At 43.3% G+C, this 10,765-nt stretch overlaps 1 pseudogene; it reads right to left on the reverse strand.

Moving 5' to 3' along the window:
* Positions 1–331: 331 nt before the first annotated feature.
* On the reverse strand, positions 332–9,626 carry LOC106581726 (WD repeat, SAM and U-box domain-containing protein 1-like; annotated as a pseudogene).
* Between the last annotated feature and the right edge of the window lie 1,139 nt (positions 9,627–10,765).

Genomic DNA, 10,765 nt, shown 5'->3' on the forward strand with positions numbered 1-10,765 from the left:
AGTAACCTGTTATTGTCCCCAGCACATGGTGCACCTGTGTAATGACAATACTGTTTAATCAGCTTTTTGATATGCCACAACTGTCAGCCGGATAGATTATCTTTGCAAAGGAGAAATGTTTACTAACAGGGATGTAAACAAATTTGTGCACAAAATTTGAGAGAAATAAGCTTTTTGTGCGTATCTTTTATTTCAGCTCATGAAACATGGGACCAAAACTTCACATGTTGAGATTATATTTTTGTTCAGTATATTTAGTACAGTTTTGTCTAAAAATGATAGCTTTTTAACAGAAATTCACTTGCTCCTCTGATATACATTAAGCAGACCATTCAGACTCCAGTTTAGTTTATTCCAACAAAATCCCAATGCACATTATGTAAAGTTATGCACACGACATCACACGACTCATTCGTGGATAATCACTGTAATTTAATCAATAGTATAGAACTGTGCAATGAACCGATTGTCAGTAATCACATTGTACAAATTTGGCTTGATTCTGAAATGTGAGCTCTTCAGATAAACGCATTACTCATGTGCACTAATCTATTACTGAGTGGCTTTCCAACGGCCAATAGTCATCTTCAGACCATTACTGAGTGGATTTACAACAGCCAATAGCAGTCTTCAGACCATTACTATCTGGCAGTCCAACGGCCAATAGCGGTCTTCAGGCTCCTGTTGGGCGTGACCAAAATGGTTGGTAAGGTAGGTTGGTCATGGGACTGGGGCGGTCTTAGCGCTGATCCAACTCTCAACGGTCTCGTTCTCATAGGAATATCCATCTGTTGATTTTAGACACACATTTTATACATCAGACATTGACATAATTACTTTTATAGGCTATGTACAGTATAATAATTGGAGCAGGTTACAAGTGCTAAAATAAATAGGCCACATTAGCATTGATGAACAAGGACATGTATATGCGGCACAGATGTGTTTATGCCCTTTCCCTCACCTGCAGCGATGACAGGGTCCTTCAACACCTCTGGTGATGGGACAGAGGAACTCATCTGGAGCACCTGGTCCCGTCAACGCTGCTTTCAGAGCCTCCACCTTCCTCAAGACTTTACCATATGGAGACCCACAGACTGCAGCAAAACAACATTATAAGACACTGTCCAATCTGTATCGCTGAAGCATTACAGATCGTGCGATAGGGATAGTCATTTCCGATTGAGCCAGCATGTGCAGCGTTTACAATGAATGCAGTCTTGCCTTCTAATTTCAATCACGCTCTGACGCTGAACTTCCGCGACACGGAGTGAATGGAGCCCCTATTTGTGGTAAAACCATCCCGAGTCATTTGGAGTTAGAGGCAGCTTTAGGGAAATTTACCTCTACCGTAATAGTACATTTTACTAGAACAGAACGCATCGTGTGTGTGGACATTTATGAATGGAAAAGCCATTCTGAGACACTCTAATGGCAGTGCTTCCATAGACAGGCCCTCGTTATTTGTGCTAGGAAGCCCAATGTCACGGAGGTGACTGCATCTACTGCTCAATAAAACGTGTCTCCTTACTACTGGGTTTCCCAGATAAGATACACATTCATACATCTGACTGGGACTCCCCGTCCTCCGTCTTCACAGAAACAGCGGGAAGGAGACTGATGACTCACAGCCTGTAGATGGTTTTAAAGCTCTGCTTTTCAAAAGCAGCAGGTGACTGAATATATCTCCTGAGGATTTCTTGGATCTGTCATAAGTGTTGGAACATTCCGCGGTTAGAGAGCCAGTTACCAGGAAGATGTGCGCTATCACTTGGCACACGGCGAAGCGACTGCTGCTCAATCGCATTTTCACTCCTAAAGCCTACAGTCCCACAATGGAATGGGTTTGAATAGTGCATCATCCCCAGGGCCAAAGATTTGAGGTGGGTACCAGTATGTCAACAGCAGGTGCCAATAGGCCACCTTTATGAGAGTCCCAGCCACAGTGACGCCTGCCTCCTACAGATAGTGTCCGTGGCTGCAGTGTGGATGATTCAGGGAAGGCATATGTTTAGACAGTAGACAGTCTCATTGTTAGGCCATTCTGCAGGGACCAGGATGTAAACCAAGGAATGATCAGTTCCACAATCAGACCTCTTCCTGTGGAAGACCTGGTCCTACATATGGAATGCTCTGTTTGTTAATCAAGGTTAAGTTGCCTAGTGCCTCAGCGCTCAAGGGAAACGGGTCCTTTACACAAACAACACATCAGAGCTGAGGTAAGGATCAGACAGGCGGCTGTGTTGGTGGAGGGAAAGAAAGAAACCGCGAGACGTGCCACACGTCACTGAGCTTATGGCACGAGGCTATGATGACTTCAGCGTTTTGATAGATTTAATTAACTAGCCCTCACCTGCAATCATGCAGAACCCCCCCCCCCCCTTGAGAAATGATGTGATTGGAAGAAACCCAGTGCAGATACAGCACTATAGATAGGGCACTGCAATCACAAATGGTTTAAATCCCAGTGGGGACAGTAGCCAATCAAAATGTCTTCTTTCAATGACTTGCTGAACCCATTAGTCATTCAATTTACTAATGTGGATAAGAGAATACACATCTACGTGCAATATGTTTCTTTCTTTGTGCCTGCATTGCCGCAAATGAGATGACATTCACGATTGTTTGCGAAAAGAAACACTATTGGCTATTTACTAACCCCCACCGTTGCCAATCACTGTACCAAGACTACACCGGCAAAGCACCATCAACTGGAATGCGGCAGCCTGATGTTAGCTGTAGACGGTGGGTTGTTGTACCAGAGAAGCCTCCCCTAAGCCGCAACAGAGATCTGGTGAACGATGTCTGTGAAGAACTTTTTTTTTGTTCATGAATATTTCATGAAGGAGCGCGGTGAGAATCTAATTTATTTCAGTGTGTATCCACAAACAGCATCTTCAGGCAATCATACGGTATGCACAGCGGAAAGGACAGTGTGTTTTTAGAGACGTATCGTCTCCTTAGTCCTGATGTCATTTGTAATGATGCAGACTGTTTCCCAAAACTATAGTCTGCATGACAGTATCTCAATCTATTGCAATCATATCACAGTGAAGACAGAACAAACCCATACTTTTCGACCTAGCAAGCATGGTTGAGGTAATAGCATGAACCAGCTAATTCTGTCCAAATCCATAAATCAAATTTTCGGAGGGATTATCCAGTCATTTGATGAAATTGTCACAAGCAACTTATATAAGCAAGTAATAGACTTGGCAGCCTTAAAGCAGATTTACAGATGTATTTTGGGAGCATTGTGGGAAGATTAGAACTCAGATAAAAGCCTCTGTGGCATGCATTCCATTCCAATAGAAAAGCACTGTAAAAGCATAATTCAGTAAATCCCATGGGTCCACTCCTGGGTCCCTTCATTACAAATGAGGAGTGGAGGCCTCAGGTCAGACATGCCTGAGATCTGTGTGTTCTGAGTGTCATGCAGTGGTGGCTGGTGGCACTTTAAAAATCGGAGGACGGGCTCATAGTAATGGCTGGAAGGGAATGAATGGAATGTTGCGAAACACATCAAAGACAGGGGGCCGTCGATGTTGTTGGCTGTGAAGGTGGTGACCAGCTCGTCCATGCTCTCCACACTCAGCCAGGCTGAGATGTCCTCGGGCCAATCGCTCACCAGCAGCCTTGAGTGACCTGGTCCTGACAGCTTCCTTCCTGTTCCTGGGGAACACGCACAAACACAGGAAGGGAGGACGGGCCTTCCCACGTGCACTCCCGCTGTTTCCTGCAATACTACTTATCAGATTCCTACAAACACTTCCCACACATTCCACAGAAAGAAGGCCCTCCCTCAATATGATGTTTTCACCAAGGGATAGACAAGGCCTGGCTTCACCAGATGATAAATTGTGTAATTTCTTCATTTGAAATGGCTAATTGGAAAAGCATTGGTGTAAAGAGGATGCTGGCTTAGACTGTGTCATAGACTGGATCATAATAGAACGGGTACAAAGGTATCCTTTCAACCTTGTTGATATTATGTCACATAATATTTCTGGGGAAAGGCTTGTTGAAACTCCCAATCCAATTACACTCAAAATAGAAATGGAGAACAGTACAGTACATAAGATATGTGTAATTTTGCATCTAAAACAAAGATATTCATTGTGTCGTAATCCAGGTGTACGGATAAGGAAGAAATCTGTTTACTGGAAACAATGGCTAATGAAAGGAATTCACACTAGGTGATCTATACAATGGTCATACTCAGATTTGGTCCAAAAAGATATGGAAGACAAGGGAAATTTCTGGAAATATTTACAATTGAGAGAATGTCTGTTAACCAGCTCTCAATTAAATCCAGGAAAGAATCCAATAGTGGAATATTTGGAATAAACCCAAACATAAAAACAGCCATTTGTTAACTCAATATTTTGTCATTTGCACAGTAAAGACTGTATAAACCTTAGGACAATATGGCAAACTGATCTTAAATGTGAAATTGAGGATGATCCCTTGTTTGCTCCCAAGTGCCGCAGCGGTCTAAGGCACTGCATCGCAGTGCTAGACGTGTCACTACAGACCCTGGTTTGATCCCGGGCTGTATCACAACCGGCCGTGATCGGGAGTCCCATAGGGCGGCGCACAATTGGCCCAGCGTCGTTCTGGTTAGGGTTTGGCCGGTATTATAAATAAGAATTGTTAACTGACTTGCCCAGTTAAATAAAACGTGTTTTATTTTTGATAAAGATTTTGGCTGACTAAGGGTGGAACATAAGGGAAGCCAGGGGGACGCTCAGTCAATACAACATACCAAATACGTTCTGTTGGACTACAACAAGGCTTCATACGTCGGGGTTGATCGACGATAATATGTGCTAGAAATGTCAACAAGACACTGGGACATTCTTAAACGCAAATTGGGAATGTACATTAGTGCTACCTTTCTGGAAGGATATTCTGAAATATTTGGGAGAATGTCGGGAACAACAATCCCAATTTCACTAAGAATATGTCTATTAGGTGGCAGAACAAAATTACCTAATGTATCAAGTGAAGGATTTGCACTGGACTGTCGGTATCATTACAGCGACTAGATTGATCCTTAGACGTTGGAAAGGCCATGCCACTACTATTCTGAAACAGTGGATAGAATCAATGCTGGATGTGGCATTTTATGAACAACCGCTTGCTAGATTCACTGGTAGAAATTAACATTTGAAGAGAATCTTTGTCATGTCGTTTCTGGGAATGGGAGGTGATGCCCATGTGGTATAGTAATACTGCGTTTGTGAACCCATTTTGTGTTGTAGCTTATATGATGCTGAAGTAGTATTAGATTGTGTATGTGTGTTATGCTGGAGGGTATGTCTGGATGTCTTGCTCAATGTTTTTATGATCTACAATGTGTTTGTTTGATGAAGATTTTTTTAAATTAATTATATACTTCCCAAAAAAGGAAGCCCTCCTGTGCTGATAACAAATTACCATTAATTCTAGCATGCCGCGATAAAAGACAGACAAGTACTTTCTAACCTGTTCACCCAAATATACATCCTCTTTTTATAAACAGCACGGTAATCACATTTGCATGCCCTGGAAATATTTATCAGTCTTCCTCAGAGCCTCCCTCCCCTTGACAATGTTGTGTTTTTCTGGCCTTCGCAGGCACCCTGTTCATCAGAGGCAACCTTCCCACGACATTGTGCGAGCGGCTATCATTTCTCATGTTTTGCTAAGATAAAATGCACACTGTTGTGTCGCAGTGCCTGCTAATGACACCACACAGCACCGTGCTTTACGTTTCCCATTATTAGGCTCTGAATGATAACAGCGGGACTACTGGAGTTATTTCTCATTAACACATTTGCTTTTCCTCGCCTCTCTCGTTCCTTCCCCTTCACCCTCCATCGCGTTCTCTTTTCTTCCCTATCTGTTATTTTTAGTTATTCACTATCGCTTGCTTGTCCATCTGGCCAAAATAACACCACCACTGACTTCCCCATTGAATTCCACTCTCAGAAGCAAACATGTGGACGGAGGCTTAATTGGAGGGAGGCTTAATGATGTTATGGTGAAACAGCAGCAGCACTTTGACTCAAAACATACCAGAACAGTAAGTGCCCTCTTATCAAGTTTGCTTGTACTATACAGTAACAACTCCTCTCTCCACAGCATCCCAAATGGCACCCTATAGTACACAATACAGGCAATAGATTGCCATTTGAGACACACACCCAGCGTCTCTGTGGCTGACTGGCTCTTAGGAAGGTTACTTAGACTCGCCGACCAGTTTATTAGGTACACCCGTCCAGTACCTGGTCGGACCCCCTTTGCCTCCAAAACATCCTGAATTCTTCGGAGCGTGGATTCTACAAGTCGGAAACGTTCCACATGGATGTTGTTCCATGCTGACGCGATGGCATCACACAGTTGCTGAAGATTGGACGGCGATACACCAACGCCACCAGCCTGTACCGTTGACACCAGGCAGGATGGGGCCATGGACTCATGCTGCTTACGCCAAATCCTGACTCTGCCATCAGCATGACGCAACAGGAACCAGGATTCGTTGGACCAGGCAATGTTTTTCCACTCCTCAACTGTCCAGTGTTGATGATAGCTGCCCACTGGAGCCGCTTCTTGTTTTTAGCTGATAGGAGTGGAACCCGGTGTGGTCGTCTGCTGCAATAGCCCATCCATGACAATGATCAACGAGTTGTACTTTCCAAGATGCCGTCCTCACACCACTGTTGTACTGCGCCATTATTTGTCTGTTTGTGGCCCGCCTGTTAGCTTGCATGATTTTTGCCACCGTTTCGACCTCTCCTATCAACTAGCTGTTTTTGCCGACAGGACTGCCGCTGACTGGATGTTTTTTGTTTGTCGTACCATTCTCGGTAAACCCCAGACACTGTTGTGCGTGAAAAGCCCAGGAGGGCAGCCGCTTTTAAGATACTGGATCTGGTGTGTCTGTCATGACAATAATACCACCCTCAAAGTCACTTAGAATGGGCAAAATGAGTGACCTAACATTCAATGGAACAGTAACTGAATGCCTCGATGCCTGTCTGCCTGCTTTATATAGCAAGCCACGTGACTCACTGTTCGTAGGTGCGATCTATTTTTGTGAACGGGGTGTCCGGTAAGTGTAAATATCGTTGGAGCCTACTGTAGCCGACTGGGGAGGTTAGGGAAGCTGTGCCAAGACTGGAGAGGGTTCTTTTTTTATCTGGAGGGGTTCCACTCTTGGACTGGCTCCCATGTACAGGCCTCTTCATCATCCATCTCTCACTTTACAAGACATCATCATTTATTTTCACTGCCTCCTCCACTCATCCATTTATTGACCCAGTATCTGGGTGAATTTTCCCCTATGTACAGATCTAGGATCAGCTTCCCTTCTCCCAACATACCCCATTAGTGAGGGAAAATGCAAAACTGACCCAAGATCAGCGTCTATGGGTAACTTCACCCCACTCCCAGTATCTGGAGGCTGCTGCTCCTGACCCTCCCTACATTCCATAGGCTAAGTTGCCACAGGGGATGGGGGGGACATGTTCCCCCCAATACTCAGGACATGTTGATTCGTCCCCCCAATAATTTCTTTAAAATAAAAAATATATAGTTTTGTGGGTCATAAGTAATGTCAAAATGTGTAGAATTTCAGGAAATTAGCTTTAACTGTCAAATTTGGCCACAAAAAAAACGGTCCAGCTCCTTTTTCTCAATTTTCAAGCAGAAAGAGAGTGTGCCTTTGGTGGTTCATCGATGTGTCATTGTGTTATTTTCTCATGCGTGCCTCGACCGTATGTGTTGATGTCATTTCACAGGACTTGTTTTCGGTAAGATCGGTAAGAAATGGCACTTCTGTAGCCAAATATCTTAATCATAATTTTGTTTTTAAGCATTAAATGACCTGGTATGATAGTGCATTGACCAGTTATACAGCTTAAAGCAGTTATTTTTGTCTTTTTGCCCAATGTCGACCTTTAAAAGAACTGTCCAGTGTTTCCAGATTTCTATGAAATATGACCTATAATTAATTACAATATGAGTGAAATAGTTTTTCTTCCCAAAATGTTTTATTAAGTAGGTTAAACAACAGCTTTTCTGTGTTGGAATGGTGTGGGTGTGTACCCCAACAACAGAATAGTGTGGGCGTGTACCCCAACAACAGAATAGTGTGGGCGTGTACCCCAACAACAGAATAGTGTGGGTGTATACCAGACATTCTCTATGAGGAAATAGCAAGAATTTTATAAACAGTCTGCTTGCGTTACAAGTTTGAGGTGGGGTTTTTGAAGTGTTTTTTTTTATTTATCCAATTGATGCTTTAGAAACAAATATAAGAATAGGATGAGTCAACAACATTATTTGGGTATGAGTTAACAGAATATTACTGCAAAATGTTCTCTTATCCTCATGGCAAAATGTGAAGAATAGCATGAGATGAGCTATAAAACAGCACCGTTTTCTCTCTGCCCTATGGCAAGATGTGTGTAATTGGTTTTTCCAGCAGGACAATGCTCCATGCCACACATCCAGGTCAATCAAGGTGTTGATGGAGGACCACCAGATCAAGACCCTGTCATGGCCAGCCCAATCTCAAGACCTGAACCCCATTGAAAACCTCTGGAATGTGATCAAGAGGAAGATGGATGGTCACAAGCCATCAAACAAAGCCGAGCTGCTTGAATTCTTGCGCCAGGAGTGGCATAAAGTCACCCAACATCAATGTGAAAGACTGGTGGAGAGCTGTGATTGAAAATCAGGGTTATTCCACCAAATATTGATTTCTGAACTCTTCCTAAGTTAAAACATTAGTATTGTGTTGTTTAAAAATGAATATGAACTTATTTTCTTTGCATTATTCAAGGTCTGACATCACTGCGTCTTTTTTGTTATTTTGACCAGTTGTCATTTTCTGCAAATAAATATTTTTATTTGGAATTTGGGAGAAATGTTGTCAGTAGTTTATAGAATAAAACAAAAATGTTCATCTTACCCAAACACATACCTTTGAATAGTAAAACCAGAGAAACTGATCATTTTTCAGTGGTCTCTGGCCTCTTAACTGTTTCCAGAGCTGTTTAAAAACAAAAAGAAATTGGGAGACTTCCACTTATCCTTCCACTTACACTGTGTTTTCAAAATACCCCTCTGAATACCTATCAAGAGAGGCATAACAAGTCATGTCAAACTGTACAATTGCAGGAAATGCGTTTTAAAATGTTGAAAAGTCCGGGGGAGGACCACCCCGAACCCCGTCTATTGTTCATCCCCTCCAATATCTATACCACAATTTTGCCCTTGCACCAATCACTGGGTATAATGATAACATTTTCCTTTGTGTTCTTACCTTGACATGAGGGGTTCCTGGATTCAGCTAGAAATCACCAGAAAACACTAAATCACTTTCGAAGGAGACTGCGTTCAAAGAGCGATAGAGAGAGCTTGGAATGTGCTCTGTCAACATGTCCACTCTCAGAAGGAAACCCTCTGTAAACACTAGTCTAGCTAGGCCCTGATGTCAAAACACACAGCTGCATTCTGGTGCAGTGCTTTTTTAAGTTTTAACGTACATGTGCACAAGTACAGTGAAATGCCTTTCTTGCAACCTCTAAACCTCTAATACTAAAAATAACATAAGGTAGAACAAAAACACAATAAATACAAATAAGAAATTAAAAGAACACGAGAAAGTAAGTAAGCTGCTGTTGCCATACCAAGCAGTGATGCAGCCAGTCAAGATGCTCTCAGTGGTGCAGCTGTAGAACTTTTTGAGGATTTGAGAGCCCATGCCAAACTTTTTCAACCTCCTGAGAGGGAAGAGGTGCTGTCGCGCCTTCTTTACGACTGAGTGCGTGGACTTCTATTTCCCTCACTAACTTTAAACATCAGCTATCTGAGCAGCTAACCGATCGCTGCAGCTGTACATAGCCCATCTGTAAATAGCCCATCCAATCTACCTACATCATCCCCATATTGTTTTTATTTACTTTTCTGCTCTTTTGCACACCAGTATTTCTACTTGCACATCATCATCTGCACGTCTATCACTCCAGTGTTAATTTGCTAAATTGTAATTACTTCGCTACTATGGCCTATTAATTACCTTACCTCCTCACTCCATTTGCACACACTGTATATAGACTTTCTTTTTTTCTATTGTGTTATTGACTGTACGCTTGTTTATTCCATGTGTGACTCTGTGTTGTTGTTTGTGTCGCACTGCTTTGCTTTATCTTGGCCAGGTCGCAGTTGTAAATGAGAACTTGTTCTCAACTGGCCTACCTGGTTAAATAAAGGTGAAATAAAGAAAATTGAAAAAGTCCTTAGTGATTTGGACCCCACTGCAGTCCCGTCAATGTGGGCGTGCTCGCCCCCCGTTTCCTGTAGTCCACGATCAGCTCCTTGGCACCATGCCAGGTCACTGACTTCCTCCATGTAGGCTGTCTCATCGTCGCCAGTGATCAGGCCTACCACCGCCGTGTCGTCAGAAAACTTGATGATGGTGTTGGAGTCGTGCTTGGCCATGCAGTCATGGGTGAACAAGGAGTACAGGAGAGGACTAAGCACACACCCCTGTGGGGCCCCTGTGTTGAGGATCAGCGTGGCGGAGGTGATGTTGCCTACCCTCACTACCTGGGGGCGGCCCGTCATGAAATCCAGGATCCAGTTGCAGAGGGAGGTGTTCAGTCCCAGGGTCCTAAGCTTGGTGACGAGCTTGGAGGGGACAATGGTGTTGAACACTGAGCTTTTTATGTCTCTCTGTTGTGCCCTCTGCCAGTGACAGATGTTGACCGTCTTG

The sequence above is a fragment of the Salmo salar genome, chromosome ssa21 (genome assembly GCF_905237065.1).
Source record: "Salmo salar chromosome ssa21, Ssal_v3.1, whole genome shotgun sequence".
Lineage (NCBI taxonomy): Eukaryota > Metazoa > Chordata > Actinopteri > Salmoniformes > Salmonidae > Salmo > Salmo salar.